We start from the raw sequence: 20,089 nt of genomic DNA, 5'->3' as shown, positions 1-20,089 counted from the left end.
GTTTTTGAGAAGTTGAATGTAATTCTTTGTTCCTCTACAGGGAAGGTGTTTATCTGATTTTCTGAAGTATAATTTATTTTGGACATTTATACTGCTTGGTATTCTCTGAATTTCTGAGTCTGTGGTTTGGTGGCGACAGTAATTTGGGGGGAATTTCAGTCATTGCTTCTGTTCCTCTCTATCCTTTTCCTTCTGGGAGTCCCATTACATGTATGGTACACCTTTTGTAGCTTGTGAATATTCTTTTCTATTCTTTTCAGTCTTCTTTTCTCTTTGCTTTTCGGTTTTGGAAGTTTCTATTGAGATATCCTCAAGCTCAGAGATTCTTTCCTGAGCCATGTCCAGTACTATTGAGCCCATCAAAGTCATTCTTCATTTATGTTAGACTAGAGGCCTGGTGCACAAAATTCATGTGTTGGGGGGGGGAGGGTTTAGCCCGGCCTGCACCCTCTCGCAATCCGGGACCTCTTGTGTAGGGTCCCTAGGCCTGGCCAGAGATCAGGGCCTATCGAAGCTTTTCTTCCCCTGGCTGCCTGCCAGCAGCTAGCCCCGCCCCCACCGCTGCCACTGCTTGCCATCTGTGAGGTGTTGCCCCGCTTCTCCCCCACCCCCCACCAGTCGCCTCCCTCTGTGGGCAACAGGCATGGGGTGCAATTGCTTGGCTGGCCTGAGCCTCCCTCTGTGGGGTGATCGATCACGGGGCCCACAGATTGATCACCACACAGAGGGAGTTCCCACCCACCCACTACAGTGCCGCCAGCCGGGTGGCCTGGGCCTCCCTCTGTGGCCGCTGGCCGGGAGGCCCCACCCACCTGGCCAGGGCTCCATGATCAATCTCTGCACAGAGGGTGGCCTGGGCCTCCCTCTTTGGGGTGATTGTGGACCCTCCCCCATGATCGATCATCCCGCCGGCCAGTGGCCTGGGCCTCCCTCTGCGGGGCAATCGTGGGGCAATGGTGGGGCCCCCTGACCAATCACATTGCACTGGCCTTGGCTGGCCTGGCGCCAGTGCGTGTCACAGTGTGGTCGTCTGGAAGGTTGTCCAGATAGTCGTTCTGCTGTTCAGCCATTCAGTCAATTTGCATATTATTCTTTTACTAGTGTCCCAGTGCATGGATTCATGCACATTGAAAGGAAATTAATTAGAAGAAATATTTTAATATCATTATTCGCCCTTGCTCTATAATAGAAGTGTCAACCAAATTCACGATTGACAATGACATATCGAAATACACCCATGCGATTGGCGTCAGTGAGAGCTTTATATGTATCACGCATGCACGCGTCAACTTAGCCTTTTATAGGTATAGAATAAACTTGCTTAATTAGACATGCTTTCTGATGTAGTTAAACTGTTTCCAGCCCAGTGAAGCACCCCAACTTCACTTTCAGGTAATTGTCAGCAACACAGCAGTAAATATCAGCGCGAAGCAGATTATTATTGTAGATCATGCAGTGAGAACAAAGGGTAAAATATTTAACTGCAGCAGTGTTTGACTATATTCTGTGCAGTGAGAAAACCCGAAGTCATTTTCAAGATCCACCATTTCTTACTTTTTTTCAGTTTGGACAAGTTTCTAAACTTTCTAAATCTCCGTTTTCTGGCTAATGAAAAGAAAATAGGATTCCACCAAGTCTCCTGTCTACCTACTCCAGGACTTCTGTGAGGACCAAATGAGAGGAGGCACAGGAAAACACTTCACAGACATTTGGTTAAAGTGTGAAATGTTTCCTATAAAGCAAGCTGTGTTCCTGGGCTGAAGAAACTGCAAGGAGGCTAGTTGTTGCTAGGGAGAGGAAGCCAGGAGTTGCTATGTGATGTAATTACCCAGTCAGACACTTAGCATATTAACCTTTTATATATATAGATTATTATAGACTAGAGGCCCAGCACATGAAATTTGTGCATGGGTACAGTCCCTAGGCCTGGCCTGTGATTAGGACCATCTTCCCCGGCTGCCCACAGCCGGCCCCCAAACCCCCACCCACCACCACCGCCACCCACCCCTGGTTCCCCTTTCACTGGCAGGTGATCAGTGCCTGATGGCTGGGGTAAGGGACTGAGAGGTCGGCTATTCCCGCCCGCTCGCAGGCCCCACCCCCGCTGCGGGTCGCCTCTGTGTGTGGGGTGGCCGGCAGGGCGGGGGCCTTGTCCTGGTGCCACCCACATCCACTGCCACCCACTCCCATTCCCTATTCGCCATCAGGTGATCCGAGCCTGCCGGCAGGGGAAAGGGACCAAGAGGTGGTCAGTGCACCTCAATAGTGACTGGTCCAGCAGTCGTTCTGGTCGTTCCGCCTTTAGGGTCAATTTGCATATTATCCTAGATGTTTTTCAACTCTGGTATTTCTTTCTATTCTTAGAATTTCCATCTCTCTGCTTACAATGCCAATCTATTGTTGTCTACTTTTCCCATGAAATCTCTTGGCATATTGATCACAGTTGTTTTAAATTCCAATTAGATAATTCCAAAATTCCCACTATATCTGAGTCTGTTTCTGATGCTTGCTCTGTCTCTTCAAAGTGTGCTTTTTATTTTCTTTCTTTTTTCCCCTTTAGTGTGGGTTGTCATTTTTTTCTTTATAGCTAGGCATGATGTACTTGGTAAAAAGAACTCCAGTAAGTAGGCCCGTAGTATCGTGGTAGTGAGCGGGGGAGGGGAAGTCTTCTGTGGTGCTGGGATCAGGCCCCAGGCGTGGTGAGCTGTGCCCCTGGCCTGTGACTTCAGCAGCTCTTCTCAGTCTCCCCGACTCTTAGATGACACAGGGGCCATAGGGGCCGGTGCTGGCTGTGGACCTCCCCCAGGGGGTCTTAGGCTCTGTAAACCCCCAGAGACTAGGCTCAGGTTAGTTTCTCTCGGGAGCAAGAGGAGGCCTTCTTAAGCACAGAGTGCGCCCTAGCCGGTGTGGCCCAGTGGATAGAGCGTTGGCCTACGGACTGAAGGGTCCCGGGTTTGATTCTGGTAAGGGCACATACCTGGGTTGTGGGCTCGATCCCCAGTAGGGGTGTGCAGGAGGCAGCCGATCCATGATTCTTTCTCATCATCGATGTTTCTATCTCTCCCTCTCCCTTTCTCTCTAAAATCAATAAAAATATATTAAAAATAAAAAAAGAACAGTGTTCTGGCTTATTTCATAGTTGTCTGTTTTCTCCTCTTCCTACCAGAAGCAGGAGGAACTTTTTCTCTGATCTTTACTGTGAGAACCTGGTGCAGTTTGTGGAGGTAAAACTCACAAAAGCATGGAAGTCCCCCCTCTCATGCCAACCCCAGGTCTGGAGCTCCTGGAGCTTTTAACTCTCTGACTGGTCCACTCAGTATCTCTAGTGATTCATAAGTTTCAGTTCAGGTTTTTGTACCCAGCACCAAGCACCAATCCCCACAGAGGTGTCTGCTGCTGGGTGTCTGCTCCAGTGAGCGGTGACTCCGACTCCGATTTGGGGGACCATGGTTGCCTCTGTGACCTTACTCCTCAGATGGTCTAGGAATTGCTGATTTTCAGTTTGTCCAGCTTTTACTTGTGAGGATGGAGTGGTGACTTCTAAGCTCCTTGCTTGCTGGACTGAAAACCCCAAAGGTCTGGTTATGTTTTTACTGTACAAGTAATACCTGAATGGATTTTTATTGTAAAAGACTCAAGGAATTCTTAAGGAGATAGAGAAAAATATGAAAGTCCTTTTTTACCCATGGCCCTATTGTCACTTTCATTCATATCAGAGGTGAACATGAAACATTTTTATTGATTGATTTTGAGAGAGAGAGAGAGAGAGAGAGAGAGAAACATCTATTTGTTATTCCACCTACTTAAGTATTCATTGACTGCTCCTGCATGTGCCCTGACTAGCAACTGAACCTGACACCCCAGAGCAGTGGTCGGCAAACTCATTAGTCAACAGAGCCAAATATCAACAGTACAACGATTGAAATTTCTTTTGAGAGCCAAATTTTTTAAACTTAAACTTCTTCTAATGCCACTTCTTCAAAATAGACTTGCCCAGGCCGTGGTATTTTGTGGAAGAGCCACACTCAAGGGGCCAAAGAGCCGCATGTGGCTCGTGAGCCGTGGTTTGCCGACCATTGCCCCAGAGGACTGGGATGATGCTCTAAGCAACTGAGCTACATGGCCAGGGAAACTTGTAACATTTGGTGTGTATATTCCTGGGTCTTTTAAAAAAAAATCTTTATTGTTCAGATTATTACAGATGTTTCTCTTTTTTTTCTCCTCATAGCTCCCCTCCACCTGATTCCCACCCCACCCCAGGCCCTCGCCCCCCACCCCCCCACTCCACTGTCCTCATCCATAGGTGTAAGCTCTTTGTCCAATACCTTCCCGCACCCCCCACACCCCTTTCCCCCGAGAATTGTCAGGCTACTCCCTTTCTATGCCCCTGATTCTATTACATTCACCAGTTTGTTCTGTTCATCAGGTTTTTTATTCATTTGACTTTTAGATTCACTTGTTGATAGATAAGTATTGGTTGTTCATAATTTTTATCTTTACCTGTTTCTTCTTCTTCCTCTTAAAGAATACCTTTCAGCATTTCATATATACTGTTTTAGCAGTGATGAACTCCTTTAGCTTGTTCTTATCTGTGAAGCTCTTTATCTGACCTTCAATTCTGAATGGTAGCTTTGCTGGGTAGAGTAATCTTGGTTGTAGGTTCTTGCTATTCATCACCTTGAATATTTCTTGCCACTCCCATCTGGCCTGCATAGTTTCTGTTGAGAAATCAGCTGACAATCGTATGGGTGCTCCCTTGTAGGTAATTAACTGTTTTTCTCTTGCTGCTTGTAAGATTCTCTCTTTGTCTTTTGCTCTTGGCATTTTAATTATGATGTGTCTTGGTGTGGTCCTCTTTGGATTCCTCTTGTTTGGGGTTCTCTGCACTTCCTGGACTTGTAAGTCTCTTTCTTTCACCAGGTGGGGGAAGTTTTCTGTCATTATTTCTTCAAATAGGTTTTCAATATCTTGCTCTCTCTCTTCTTCTGGCACCCCCATAATTTGGATGTTGGTACGCTTGAAGTTGTCCCAGAGCCTCCTTACACTATCTTCATATTTTTGTATTCTTTTTTCTTTTTGCTCTTCTGGTTGGGTGTTTTTTGCTTCCTCGTACTTCAAATCTTTGACTTGATTCTTGGGATCCTCTAGTCTACTGTTGAATCTCTGTATATTATTCTTTATTTAAGTCAGTGCATGCTTAATTTCTGACTGGTCCTTTTCCATTTTTTTGGCATTCTCACTAAGATCCTTGAAGGTCTCACTAAATTCCTTGGAGGTTTCTAGAAGATTCTTGAGTAACCTTATAACTGTGGTTTTAAACTCTATATGCAGTAGTTTGCTTTCATCCATTTCTTTCATTTGTGACTTGTTTCTTTGTCTCTGCATTTTGGCTGCTTCCCTGTGTTTGTTTCTATGTATTGGGTAGAGCTGCTAAGTCTCCTTGAGTTGAAAGAGTGGCCTTGTGTGGTTGGTGTCCTATAGGGCCCAGTGGCTCAGCCTCCCCAGTTACCTGAGGTGGACACTCTTGGTGCACCCCTTTGTGGGCTGTGTGCACAGTCTTGTTGTAGTTAACCCTTGATTGCTGTTGGTCTCACTGGGAGGAATTGAACTCCAGGCCAATTGGCTGTGAGGACCAGCTGTGTCTACAGTGGAAGAACTGCTGTGCAGGAGACACCCTTATGGGGCAGGACTTGCTTCAGTGGGGCTTTGGTGCTCACTGAGTCTGCCCCTTGAGTGTGTCACTTATGGATATGAAGAGTTGTAATCTGGTATGATCTCACACTGACCACTGGGTACACTGGCTCTTGGATCTCCAAGGAGGTGCAAAGTCAGCCACTGCCTGGGTTCACCCAGCAGGAGCTACAGAGACATCTGAAGATTCCTCCTCTTTGTACTGGGTTTGAAAGTGCCTAGATGAGGCCCAGCTGTGTAGCAAAGCAGGTTGCTGCTGCCAGATTGATTGCTTTGGGGCTCCCTGACCCAGCTGCTGCCTGTTTAACAGGTTTTAGGCTGAGAAAGGACAGGCCATTCATATGCAAAAGCTGCTGCACACAGCTTGGGTGGGGTTGTAAATTGGGTGGGGTGGGGTCTCAGGGAATCACCAGGGCAGAGCAAACAGCAATGGCTGCCAGTCAGCCCTGCACTGGAGAGTTCCCTGCTCAGGAACAATGACCGCTGCTGGAACCTCCATCTGAAAGAAAGCCACCCTTGCATTACTGTCCTGATGCCAGACAGTCCATTTTCTCCCCGTATGTGTCTGCGTCCCCCCTAGTCTCGCTCGGAACTGGAGTTCAGAGCAAGAGGATGTATGTGTCTCCCTCCTGATTAAAGAAGCAGCACACCCAGATGCCATCCCGTTCCGCGCTTCCGCACCTCCTACCAGTTTCAATGCGCTTTCTTCTTCACCTCTTTAGTTGTAGATCTTCCACTCAGCCACTTTCTCGCAGTTCTGGATGATAGTTGTTCTGTCTTTTAGTTGTAATTTTGATTTGGTTGTGAGAGGCAGCAAGTACAGGTGTTTACCTATGCCACCATCTTGGTTCCTGTATTCCTGGGTCTTAAAGCATTTACAGTCATACTTATGAATATACTCACATATATCTTTCACAAATAATTAGTGTTATCAACAGGCTCGTAAGATTTTAGCTCTGACAGGTGCTCCTAAAGAGTGAAAAAGCCCAGACGGAAGGAAGGGAGTGCAAAGGCTGCTCATGGAGCTGGAAGAAGACAAGCAGCGCAGAGGCCATGGGACAAGGCGAGGGGGAAGGTTCTGTGACTTCTGTTGTAAAAGTTAAAGATGTCGTAGGACATTTCCTCATCAGTATCTGAACAAACGAGCATTCGGATAGCTTTCTTTTCACAGACAAAAGCTACACAAGGAGATTTTGCAAGAAATGAGTCACATTGGAAAACTGGGTAGATATTATATGCATTAGAGTGGTGTGTGTGTGTGTGTGTGTGTGTGTGTGTGTGTGTGTGATGAGCATGCCCTGTGGGATGATGCTGGGGGAGGGGAGTCATTTCTTCATCTATCTGGTATATATTTATGATCACTTACTGCATGCCAGGCACTGTGTTAGGTCCTGGGAATATAATAGTAAAGGAAGCTGCCTTCGTGGAGATTGTATTTTGGTGGTGGGAGACATCAATGAAGGGAGAAAGATGAGTGTGGGCATAAATTATACAGTCAAGAACAATAAGTAGTGTTGGAATTAACTTCAGCTTTCTGAAATTTTTCTTATCCATATTTGGTAACCCAAATATGGATAAGGAAAAGAGTCCTGGCCACACGAGTAGAAAAAAATCCAAGACCTGGCCAAGAATCCTGGATGCGGTCATTGTGAGGGGCTGAATTATGTCCTCCAAAATTCCTATGTTGAAATCCTAAATCCAGTACCTCGGAATGTGATTGTATTTAAAGTAAAGAGGTAACCAAGTTAGAGTGAAGTCATTGGTGAGCCCCGCTCCAGTCTGACTGGTGTTGAACAATGGGTCTTGAAAGGACTGACTCCATCGTGTCCCTCGCCCTCCATCTGACCGCAGGCACTCCATCTTGTTCCCATAACCTCCATTTTGTAAGAACTGCTGTTTAAAATTTTCCTATAACCACAGATGGTCCTTTGTTCTGTTAATTCCAGGAAGTAAGCTTGCTATTTCTGGCTTCTGTAAGCATGCTTGCTTGAATGATGGAGAAAGTAAGACATTTTTTTTGGGGGGGGGGGGGGTGGCCTAGAAATACATTCTTCTTTTTTTTTTTTTTTTTTTAATATATTTTATTGATTTTTTAACAGAGAGGAAGAGAGAGGGATAGAGAGTCAGAAACATCGATGAGAGAGAAACATCGATCAGCTGCCTCTTGCACACACCCCACTGGGGATGTGCCCGCAACCAAGGTACATGCCCTTGACCGGAATCGAACCTGGGACCCCCGAGTCCGAAGGCCGATGCTCTATCCACTGAGCCAAACCGGTCTCGGCCATTCTTCTTTTTTTTTAAATAAATCTTTATTGTTCAGATTATACAGTTGTTCCTCTTTTTTCCCCTCCATAGCTCCCCTCCACCCGGTTCCCACCCCACCCTATGCCCTGCTAGCAATACATTCTTATCAGCAATAGTCTAGTCACTGCCCCATCTCTAATTATCTGGTCCTGCAAGACCTGTTTACCTAAGTACTACCCCCACTTTAGAGAGGCCATAAACCATGAACAATACACAACCCCGACGGAGTGATCAGCGCTGACGCCAGGCCAGGCCTTGAGATGTGGTCTCACGGCCCCCAGCCCAGCATGCAGGGCTTTTTGCAGAGCCCGCGAAAGGCCCGGAAGTCTGATCCTTATTTGGGAGACTAACCAGGAGGTGGTTTTTGCCTTTATAAGCGATCCCCTGAGCTCATTAGGGGTCATGAGGTTTGGAGAGGCATGAGCCCTCTCACGGCCCCCGGGCATTTGAAATAAAGACTCCAAATTCGGCTCTTAAACTACAGCGTCTGCTGTTCAGCTCGCTGAATTTCCAATATAACAGTGTGTGAGGAAGTGACTTCTCCTACAGCTACGAGAAGAGGACCTCAGCACAGGCACGCACAGGAGACCGAGGTGATGACACTGGGAGGAGATGGCCGTCGAGAGGCCTGGGGAGAAAGCAGCCCTCCCGCCCTGCTCCCCGTGGTCACCACTGAGTCTCGTGAGGCCCGTTTCTGTCGGGGAAGCTGCCCCATCGTGGTACTTGGTTAGGGAAGCCTGAGAAAACGAACACAATCATGAAAACCTTGTCTTTCTCATACTTACCATCTGCACCCCTGATTTGTTTTATCAAAAATGTTAATGTTGATACTATTGCAGAAGTTTCCCATTTACACCCACTTTGCCCACCTCCCTCCCTTGGCCTTCACCACACTGTTGTCTCTGTCCATGGGACCCCTGATGCTTGAGTCCATCTCACCCTGAATTGGAACTCTGGGCGCACACCCCGCAATCTGAGCTGTAACAGCGGCTCAGGGTTCTGATGTTCAAATGTTCAAATCAGGGACCCACCACATCAGGGCCAGGCGGCCATCCTTGAAATGAGGCGGTCTTGGTGGATGTGGGAGACTTAGCAATCGCCAGGAGGCTTGAGCAAAGGGACTTTGTGCTTGAACTCAGCTAAGCTCTCAGGGGAGACGGGAACATGTAGGAGACCTGATGTGCTGCTGTGTCTCCCTGTGTGAGCTCCCCGCTGTGACCTGAGGGCTAGGTGCCCTGGGCAAGTCTCACTGTGCCTATCCTGCCACCCACAGGATTGGCAAGTGCCCATCACCCTTCATTGTGCCCACACAGCCCTCTCCTCTGTCCACCAGATGCTGTAGAAATGCTGCTAAGTGGGGTGACCGGCACCCCGAGTGCTAGGGAGTCGAGTGTGCTGTCTTAGTGCCTGTTGTAGAACTTCTTCAGCTCACAGTCTGTGCATACCTTTTGCCCATTTCCCCAGAGGGTTATTATGTTCTTACATAATTTTATTTTTTTGTATGTTTATCTCATTTTATACATGTTGCAGTGCATTGTTTTCCTCTATTCATCACTTTTTACTTTTCAATTACAGTTGACATTCAATATTTTATATTAGTTTAAGGTGTGCATCATAGTGAATAGACAATTACTTCATTCCTGAAGTGACCCTGGGTAAGTCTGGTCCCGCCGTGGTTATCGCAGGATTACTATGCACTGCGCTTCCTGTCTCCCTGGCTATTTTGTACGGCCAATTGGTACTTGTTAATCCTCTCCCTGTTTTCACCCATCCCTCCCAACCTCCCTCCCCTCGGCAACAGTCAGTTTGTTCTCTGTATCTGAGTCTGTCTGTTGGTTTATTATATTGTTCTTTAGATTCCACACGTAAGTGAGACCTTATGGTATTTGTCTTTCTCTGACTGACATTTCAGTTAGCATAATACCTTCTAGGTCCATCCCTGCTGTCACAAATAGTAAGATTTCATTCTTTTTTTGTGGCTGAGTAATAGTCCATTGTATATAGTTTCCACTGCTTTTTTAATCCACTTGTCTATTGATGGACACTTAGGTTGCTTCCATATCTTGGCCATTGTAAGTAACACTCCAGTGAACACAGGGGTGCGTCTATCTTTCAAATTAGTGTTGTGGGTTTCTTCGGATGTACACCCGGAAGTGGAAGCGGTGGGTCATAAGGCAGCTCCAGTTTGAATTTTTTGAGGAAACGCCATGCTGTCTTCCACAGTGGCTGCACCAGGCTGCGATCCCGGCACCCCCCATGGTGCACGAGTGTGCCTTTCTCCACATCCTCGTCAACACGTGTTGTTTGTTGACTCATTATTATTATTATTTTAAAATATTTTATTGATTTTAGAGAGGAAGGGAGAGGGGGAGAGAGAGAGAAGGGGGAGAGATGATAGAGAATCATTGATTGGCTGCCTCTTGCACGCCCCCCACTGGGGATCAAGCCCTCAACCCAGGCATGTGCCCTTGACCAGAATCGAACCCGGGACCCTCAGTACGCAGGCCAACGCTCTATCCATTGAGCCAAACTGGCTAGGGCTGTTGACTTATTGTTGATGGCCACTCAGACAGGTACTGCATCACTTTTTAAAAATGTTTGTTTTGGTATCCTTTCACAATTACAAATTTATTATAGTCAAGCATGCCATAGTTCCCGTTTTTGGCCCTTGAGTTTTGTGTCTTGTGTGTAAAGGCCTTCTTCCAACTTACATTTTCCCTCAGTTTTATTGAGATGTAATTGATGCATAACATTGTATTAGTTTCAGGTCTACAGCATAATGATGCGATATTTGTGTATATTGTGAAATGATCACCAGAGCCAGTTTAGTTAACATCTGTCACCTCAAATAGTCAGTTTTTTATGATGGGAACTTTTAAGATTTACTTTCTTACCAACTTTCAAATATACACTTCAGTATTTTCATAATTTTAATATTTTTAATTTTAATGATATTATCTGCAATTTATTTTTGTGTATGGTGTGGAGGAAGGAGCCAGTATTTTCTTTCTCCTGTAAATATCTGAATCTATAATAATAAAAGCGTAATATGCTAATTAGACCGGACAGCCAAACAACCTTCCAGACGTCCTTCCGGACGACCTTCTGGACCAAGCTGGGGCCACGAGGGCCGAGGCAAGCCACCGCGGCTGTGAGGGCCGAGCCCCTTGCATGAATTCCGTGCATCTGGCCTCTAGTAGTTAATAAATATAAAAATTTAACTCATAATCAGAATAGGATACCACTTTCCACCTATCTGAGGGACAGGGTGAGAAACGAACGTGATCATGTGTGGTGGTATGGTGGGTGAGTGGGACCCCATGGGGGGACAGGGCTGGAAACAGTTCCTGTGGTGGCTGGGACCCCACGCACTGCTGGCTGAGTCTGTCAGGCTCGCCCTTGAGAAGAGCAGTCTGGTTGCACTGGCGAAACTGAGCACATGTCCCTCTTACCCCCAAGAATTGCACTCCTGGGCTCATATTCTGGAAAACCTCCCACACACGGCCAGAAGGGGGCACAGGCGAGGCTATTCAACACACCACGTGTAGGAGAAAGCTAAGGCCTGTCAAAGGGAGATAAGCAATGGGGAGCACTGCTGTAGCAGATGCCTGTGCCTCTCCCCCACCCCACACGTCTCCTGCACCTACCGTTTCTGAGCCAGCACCTGCACCTCCTTGCCAAGAGCTTCATATGGCAGCTGGAGCCAGTTTTGCCCGCATTCAGGGCAGGCCGGAGTGCCACAGAAGAAACCAACTTCACCGCACGCCATCCAAAGCTTCCCTGTCACCCCACCCTACTTCCCCACTGCACTCCTAGGGCTTCTAGGGGCCACCTCCCACGTGCGCCAGGTGTACCCACATCCTGAGACGCACTCACATCTCAGGGTCTCCCTCTCGGGGTCCGGATAGGACAGATGCATACCACACAGAGACTAGAAGCAGCACACACTCACACGCACATGCACACACACATCAGCATGAGCATAGCTTTAAAACCAAGAAACAGAGGTCACGTTCTAAGTTACATACATGTGGAAACATTATGCCATGCACCTGAAACTAATTTAATATTGAATGTCAACTGTAATTGAAAAATAAAATTAAGAAAAATTACCTTAAAAAACCCCAAAACGAAGAGCCAGATGATAAAAATAGGAAATAGAACAAACCTTTGAAGCACATACCATGTATACAAATGAAAACTTCATACAGATGAAATAACAGCGTGCTTTACTTTATCTACAATTGCAGTTCACACTCAGGACATTTTGGGGTTCAGGGATCTGGGCCTCCGGCTCTCCCTGCCACGTTACCCAAGACAAACTGGAGCTCCTGGCACTGAGGGAGGCCCTCCCAGGCGCCCGGCAGGCACGGGGTGTGGAGACTGTGAGTGCGTGTCCCTGGGGGCCGGTGTTGTCTCAGATCCTATTCCACCCTTTCTCATGGAGCAAATGTGGTGAGCGAGTTAACTTCCAGTCCCTGAGAAGCAGTGGGGGATGGTGGTGGGGACAGACCAGGACTCTCCTTGTGAATTGTCTCCTGGCCTCCATGTGCGCTGTCTGCCTCCGGGCCTGGCAGGGGTGTCTCCCAGGAAAGCCCGACGAGGGCACTCACGTTCCAGAAAACAGTCACGCTGGTGGACACGGCACATCCTTGCGTCCCTTTGGCCTCCGTGTGAAAACCACTGTGGAGCCCTGGCCGGTTTGGCTCGGTGGATAGAGCGTCGACCTGTGGACTGAAGGGTCCGGGTTTGATTCCGGTCAAGGGCACATGCCCGAATTGTGGGCTCCATCCCCAGTAGGGGGCGTGCACGAGGCAGCCAATCAATGATTCTCATCACTGATGTTTCTATCTCTCCCTTTCCTTTCCTCTCTGAAATCAATAAAAATATATATTAAAAAAAAGAAAAAGAAAACCACTGTGGAGGTGATGGGTATTTTGTTTCCTGGTCTTTGAGATGGGGAAGTAAAGGCGTTTTTCACAGAGTGACTGTGAGGCTCCAGCAAAGTATTCAACATGGGTCCCAGGGAGCGTGTGGTGGGCCTGGGCTGGGCGCAGACGCCTGACCCGAGCCTGCACTCTGAGCCCTGCGCAGTCCCCTCACCCACACGCCTGGGTCAGGACCTCGGCCACTTCCCCCCATTCTTTGTTGTGGTAAAACACACTGCAGATTGCCATCTTAACCACCCTTATGTGTACTGTTCAGTGGCATTAAGTGTTGAGCCGCCGTCGCCATCCATCCTCCAGAACTCTTCATCTTGCAGAACTGAGACTCTGTCCCCATTAAATACTCCTATTCCCCTCCCCCAGCCCCAGCAACCACCACCTGCCCTCCCTCCCCATGAACCTGACTACTCCAATTACCTCACGGCAGCGGAATCTCACGGGGTTTGTCTTTTTGTGACTGGTTATTTACTCAGCGTGGTGTCCTCAAGATTCATCTATGGCGTAGCATGTGTCAGAATTCCTTTCCTTTTTAAGTCTGAACAGTATTCCATTGTGTGCATATACCATATTTTGTTCATCCATTCATCTATCAATGGACACTACATTGCTCCATGTTTTAATGATTTTTGTGTGTGTGTGGTTACTATGGGGATTACATTTAACACCCTGAAGGTATAACACTGCAATTTGAATTTATACCATCTTAACTTCAATTACATACAACTCTGCTCCTTTACAGCTCTGTCCCTACCTCATTCAGTTATTGACATCACAAAATTACATCTTTATACATTGCATGTCCAATAATATAAAATAAAAATTGCTTTTAAAGTTCATTCATCTCTGAAATTGTGAAAAATTGGAGTTACAAGCTGAAGTTACAATCATACTAACTTTTAAGTGTATTAATCTCTTAAATCAGGTAGGAAACAAAAGTGTAGTTAGAAACTGTTGTTAGAATAATACTAGTTCTTATAATTGCCCAAGTATTTACCTTTATTGAAACTTTATTTCTTCTTGCAGCTTTAAATTTTTGTCTCAAGTCCTTTCATTTCAATGTATAGGACTGTCTTCAGAATTTCTTACAGGAAAGATCTAGTGGTAACAAAAAACCTTATATCTTACTTACTGGAATGTCATAATTTCTCTCTCACTTAGGATGGACAGTTTTGCTGAATACAGGATTCTTCATTGACAGTTTTTTCTTTTAGCACTTTGAATATATCAGCCCATTGTCTTCTGGCCTTCAAAGCTTCAGATAAAAAATCTTTTGATAATCTTAATGAGGATCTCTTGCATGTGACAAATTCCTTCTCTCTTGCTGCTTTCAAGATTACTTCTTTGAGCTTGGCTTTCAAAAATTTGGTTATAATATGTCTTTATGTGGATCTCTTTGATTCATCATCAGTTTGAGTTCATTGAGTTTCTTGGATGCTGGTGAGGACATGGAAGAGGGCTAGATAGTTGGGGATGGGGCCATGAAAGGGGAAGCAGAATAAAGAGCTGAACCCAGCTGCAGAAACAAACAAAGTGACCTAAAGCTGAACCTAGTTGGGAGGGAAAACACAGTGATGTCATCTGGACCTGACATGGCAGTCCTCAATCAGGCCCATTCTGCCAGAGGGAACTTGAGCTTTAGAAAGTATGGATGTTGCTAGGGCAGGCAGCTTGCAGATAACTAACCACAAGGCAGTGAGGCATATGAAATAACCAATCCAAAGGATGTTGCTAAGGCAGAATTCTTTGAAAGAACCAATCAGAGGCCAGCAGGGCACACATCTACCCCCTAGACAGAGAGTTTCCACAGCAACCCACTTGGGTCCCCTCCCTGCTAGAGTGAGTCTGTCTACCTCTCAATAAACTTTGCTTTCACTTGTCTTCTTTGTCGGATAACTCATCCTTCAATTTTGTGAGACAATGAACTGGATCCAATCACAGAACTTTAGTTTCATTTGTATTCGTGTCTTTCATCAGACTTGGGAAGTTTTTAGCCAGTATTTCTCGAAATAATCTCCCCTCCCCCTTTCTAGGACTCCCACAATGGATATGTTGGTGTGCTTGATAGTGTCCCACAGGTCCTCTGGCTTTGTGTGCTTATTTATTTATTTTTCTTTATGTTCCTTAAACTCAGGCATCTCAATTGTCCTAACTGCAAATTCACTGATTCTTTTTTCTGTCTGCTCAAATCTGCCTTTGAATTCCTCTAGTAATTTTGTGTGTGTGTCAGTTATTACAATCTTCAGCTTTAGATTTTCCTTTTGGTTATTTTTTTTTAGGTTTTCTATCTCTTTATTGACATTTCCACTTTGTTCATACATTATTGTCTTGACTTTATCCACACCTTCCCTGAATTCTTTGAGCATCTTTAAGACAGTTGTTTTAAAGTCTTTGTCTAGTTGATCCACCATCTGGTCTTTCTCAGGGACAGTTTCTATTGGCTTATCTTTTCCCTTTGAATGAATCATACTTTCCTGTTTCTTTATATGCCTTGTAATTTTTTTGTTGAAAACTGGACTTTTGCATCTAATAATGTGGTAATCCTAAAAATTAGATCCTCCCTCTTCCACAGGGTTTTCTGTTTCTTTCTTTTGTTTTCTTATGTGTATGTGTGTGTGTGTGTATTTTTGTTATAGGCTGTCTCCATGCCAAGTATCAGCCTGATGGAGCTTAACATTTTCTTGTTCTTTTCTGAGCCTATGACTTTCCCTGGTCATACACAGTGATTTTCTAATTTCCCCCAAATATGAAGTTGCTTTTGGATGTTGTAGTCTTTAATGTCTGGCCCCCAAAAAGGGAAAAAGAGAAAAATGAAAGAGAAAAAAAGGCCCTGGCCCTTTAAATCTCCTGGAAGTGAATTCAGCTTAAGGGGAATGGGCTTGCAAAAATGGGAGAAGGGCCCTGGCTGGTATGGCTCAGTGGTTGGAGCATTGACCTGCTCACCAAAGGGTCATGGTTTCAATTTCCGGTCAAGGGCACATACCTAGGCTGCAGGTTCAATCCCCAGCCCCTGTCTGTGTGTGTGCAGGAGGCAACCAGTCAATGTGTCTCTCTCACATTGATGTTTCTCTATTTCTTCCTCCTCCCTCCTTCCCTTCTATACTCTCTTTAAAAAGAACAACAACACACACACACACACACACACACACACACACACTGGAAAAAATATCCTCAGGTGATGATTAACAAAAAAGAAAATGGGAGAAGGTGCAACAACAATAACACTGCTTCTTTGTTTACACCCCTGAGATCAGAAGCAGCAATCAGTGGGCAGGGATTCATAACATTTGGAGGGTGGTCCTTTTGCCCACCTACTTTCTGTAAGCTGTGTGCAAGGCACTTCAGGAACACAGGCACAGCTGCCCACCACAGGACTTGGGGTAAAGGAATAGGGAGTTTCCATTGTGCTGAGAGTTGGACCTGACCAAAACCAACTGTAACCTACCATCCAAACCTTCCCCTGGAAATTGAGACCCTTCAGTAGACCCCAGATTTCCAAAATAGCTATATCACAGAGATTCTGCCAGTTTAATTGGTATCTAGGTGGGATTTGGTTTTCTGGTGCTTCTTACTCTATCATCCTCCCAGAATTCTCTCAGTGGCTCGCCACTTCCGTACAAGTGGAGGAATAAACCCACTTGTGAGTGCAGACATGACAGAGCTGCCTGGGACCATGCTGCCTCTCTCTGTCTGCCCTCAACTTGCAGTGCAGCCTGTGTAGGGTCCATTATGGCTGAGCTAGCCAGGACCCCCTGTCGGTAACACAAGGAAGACATATGCGGACGGGTGGAAGGGTCAGGATGGGGGAGCTGGAGACCTGGGTTCCTGTCCTGGCTCTGCTTCAAATTGGCTGGTCAACTTTGAACCTCACTCCACTTTCTTATTTGCAAAATGTGTCCACAGGAGTCTTGAACTCTTTGGAGAAACTGAATAGAGCTGTGCTTATGCTCACTAGACAGTGCAGCCATCTTGCAACCAAGAGGGATTTTAGGAATGGGAGCCACACATTGAGGTTGGTGCAACAGAAACACAGAAGGAGCTTGGATCCCAACTGCTCATTTCCAGGCTTCTTTCCTTGGAGATGAACTAACCTGCAAGCTATGCGTGGGCTGCTCTAGGAACACATGCACAGCTACCTACCACATGGATGAGGGTGAGGTGTGTGTAATTGCTACTGCACAGCTACCTACCACATGGATGAGGGTGAGGCGTGTGTAATTACTACTGTGTTACCAGCTGAATTGCCTGAAATTGACTTTCTAGGGAAGTTGCAAGACACCAGATTTCCAAAATATGTCATCAGAAAGATTCTGCAAGTGCAATTGTTGTCTAGGTGGGAAGACAGATTCCTGGTGCTTCCTACTTTACCATCTTCTTGAATTCTCTCCTGTAAGAGCTTTTCCCACAGCAACTGTATCATTAAACAGTACCACCAGCAGTATGTGAGGGTTAAATTTCTCCACATCTGTGCCAACACTTGTTATTATCTCTCTCAATAAATATTTTTTGATCAATGAACAAGTGAGTGGGAAAGACCAAAGAAAGAGAGAATATCAGAGAAGAGAAGGAATGGAGGGAAAACTGAAAAAAGGGAGCAGAGGGTGGGTAAGGAGGACTGGTAGGACTGGGGGTATGGAGGAGAAGACTGGAGGAAACTAGGATGCAAGCAAGGGTAAATATAAATTCAGGGGAAGATGAAAACAAATAGATAGGTTGGGGAAAGGCCTCAGGAGTAGGAGAGATAGAAAGGGCGTGTGTATGGGGGGGGGGGGGGGGGCTGCTGGATGCCTAAGTGTGACCACCACTACACTGACAAGGTTTGGGATTCTATTAAGGAAACTCAAACTTCCTGGTGTGAAGTGAACCCTTAGAAAATACAGTTTTTCAGGACAGAAATGCTATTTTGTGGCCATTTGTACGGTAAAAACTTTTTGTTTATTGTGGAAAAGAGAGGTCTGATCATCTGTCACTTGGGGATACCATGAGGTGGGACTATTTTCTTCCCAAGAGGCAACTTATATACATTACAAGGGAGGAAATAAAAGCACAGGAAGCCCAGTGAAATCTGTGTGTCTGCTCTTTGCCATGAGTGTTTTTATGATTCCTACTTGTGACGTTTCTCTGAGCAGTGGTTCCCCTCTCAGGATGAGTTAGAACCAGACACCATTGCTGTCAGTCATCTCAGTCATGAGTGAAGGAGGCAGGGGCACGGCCTCCAGGTGCCTGGAGCTGTGTGGATATATGCCTGCCTGTCTCAGGAGGAGTGGGTGGTGGCTCTTTTTGAGAAACCAGTCAAGGAAGGAAACACCACAAACATAATATCTGATTAGTATTTAATATAGAGTGGAAAATTAAAGAAACTTGGCTGAAAAATTCTCCTGATAGTGCCTGTCTCTTGCTTTTTATTCCCTACCTGATCAGGAGAAATGAGCCTCCATTATATATAGGGTCAGTTCACTTCAGACCTTCTGGCACAGGCAGCTGTAGCAGAAGGCCCTGAGAGAACTCAACACCTTTACTGAGGGATTAGCCCTTCTGTAGGCTGATGATAGTTTTGTGAAATGTGGTAGCTTCACCATGTTAGGATTTTTTTAAAAGGCCTTTCTTTTTATTTGTTGTGGCCTTCCACAATTTATGAAAAGCATCCTGGTAATTAAACCCCAAGATTGTTAGCTCCTCTGATTCAAACTGTCTCTGTTCAAACTACAAGACAAAATAAGCTACTTTCAAGGCTACATTCTTGCATGCCCCTCCTCCGTGCTGTTTTCAGAACTCAGGGATAATTTACACCAAGGAGTCTCTAGTTCAGGGGAGGGGACTGTCCTGCCTGCTGACCATAAAAGGCCCTCAAAATCATTTGATCTGGCCCTGCCAAGGCAACCACAGGCGGGACTCAAAATTCAATAAATCTAGGAGCTTTGTTCATAGTAACATAAATTTATATTAAGTGAATTACATTAAGTGAACGATGTTATAAATATCCAAATGGCCTTTGGCAGAAGAAGAGCTCACCACACCTTCTCTAGTTAGTGGGAAGTTTCCTTCTCCCCTCCCCTTCAAACAGGCCTCTTTTTAACTCATCATAATTTTTGCTCTAAGCACGTTTTACAGGCTCAGGAAAAGTACTGACAAGACACCTCCCTAGGACATCTGCCTGGACTGTCTCTTGAAAAGCAGACAAACTCAACTTTAGCCCCCAATTCCCCTTCCTTCCTTGTCACCTAGCAACAGCAGCCATTACCCTTTAGAAAGGGAAGCCACTTTTTGTTTTTTGCCCTTGTATTGATTATCAGTGCACTGGCCCTTTCCCTTCGGGGAAAGTAAAATAATCTTCCTCTCTGCATCCATCTCTTTTCTCAGTTGTGAATTCTTTCACAGCTGAGTCACCAGCCAAAACCCTGGTATATACAGGTTACTATATTTCTTCTTTTTCTTGAAATTGGTGATATTTCAGAGCAGTCAAAATATAGGATACTGAGACAGAACTAAAGGGGACATGAAAATAAGAAATTTTATCCCCCAGTGGCCATTTATGAGACTCATCAAACCAGAAATGTGCCCAAGGGGCAATGATTCCAAGCTTACCCACAGCTATAGGGGGAAAAAGTTATACGAATTCAGAGAAGCACCAGTACAGAAGACACAGTATCACCTGGACAGTTTTTGAATAATCCTTGTGTGTGTTTTTGGTTACCACTTCACTTGCATTATTTATTTTAATTTTTGTTACTTAAAATTTTTACATACAGTAAATTGACTTTCCTTTGGATATACATTTGTATGTGCTTAAATACATGTATAGATTACTGTAAAAATGAAAGCATATAGTATGTAATATTCTGAGATTGGCTTTTTGCCCCCAGTATAATGTTCTTCAGCTTTATCAAAATGCATGTGTATTAATACTTTGTTCTTTTATTTTTGAGTAATATTTAATTGTATGGATGTATCAGAATTTATTGAATCACCCATTAAAGGCCATTTGGGTAGTTGGCAGCTTTTGATGATACATGAAGAGTTGCTATAAACATTTGTGTTCAGGTTTTGTTTCAACATGTTTTTATTTTATTTTATTTATTATTTTTTTTAATTTCTTTATTGATTAAGGTGTCACATATTTGTCCTCATCCCCCCATTCCCATCCCCCA

At 45.3% G+C, this 20,089-nt stretch overlaps 2 long non-coding RNA genes across 3 annotated transcripts in view; one reads left to right on the top strand and one right to left on the bottom strand.

The window, feature by feature from the left end:
• Window positions 1-20,089, top strand: part of LOC129151764 (uncharacterized) — a 34,912-nt gene that overhangs the window by 4,118 nt on the left and 10,705 nt on the right. The gene's annotated exons all lie outside the window — the stretch shown is intronic.
• On the bottom strand, window positions 12,211-14,571 carry LOC114228159 (uncharacterized). The gene is made up of 2 exons (XR_003614258.2): window positions 13,939-14,571; window positions 12,211-12,732 (listed from the first exon to the last, which is right to left on the bottom strand). It is a non-coding gene; the product is annotated as an uncharacterized LOC114228159 (long non-coding RNA).

The sequence above is a fragment of the Eptesicus fuscus genome, chromosome 15 (genome assembly GCF_027574615.1).
Source record: "Eptesicus fuscus isolate TK198812 chromosome 15, DD_ASM_mEF_20220401, whole genome shotgun sequence".
NCBI classification, from domain to species: Eukaryota; Metazoa; Chordata; class Mammalia; order Chiroptera; family Vespertilionidae; genus Eptesicus; species Eptesicus fuscus.
Note: the sequence above shows the minus strand (reverse complement) of the source record. Positions and strands in the feature narration are given on the sequence as shown.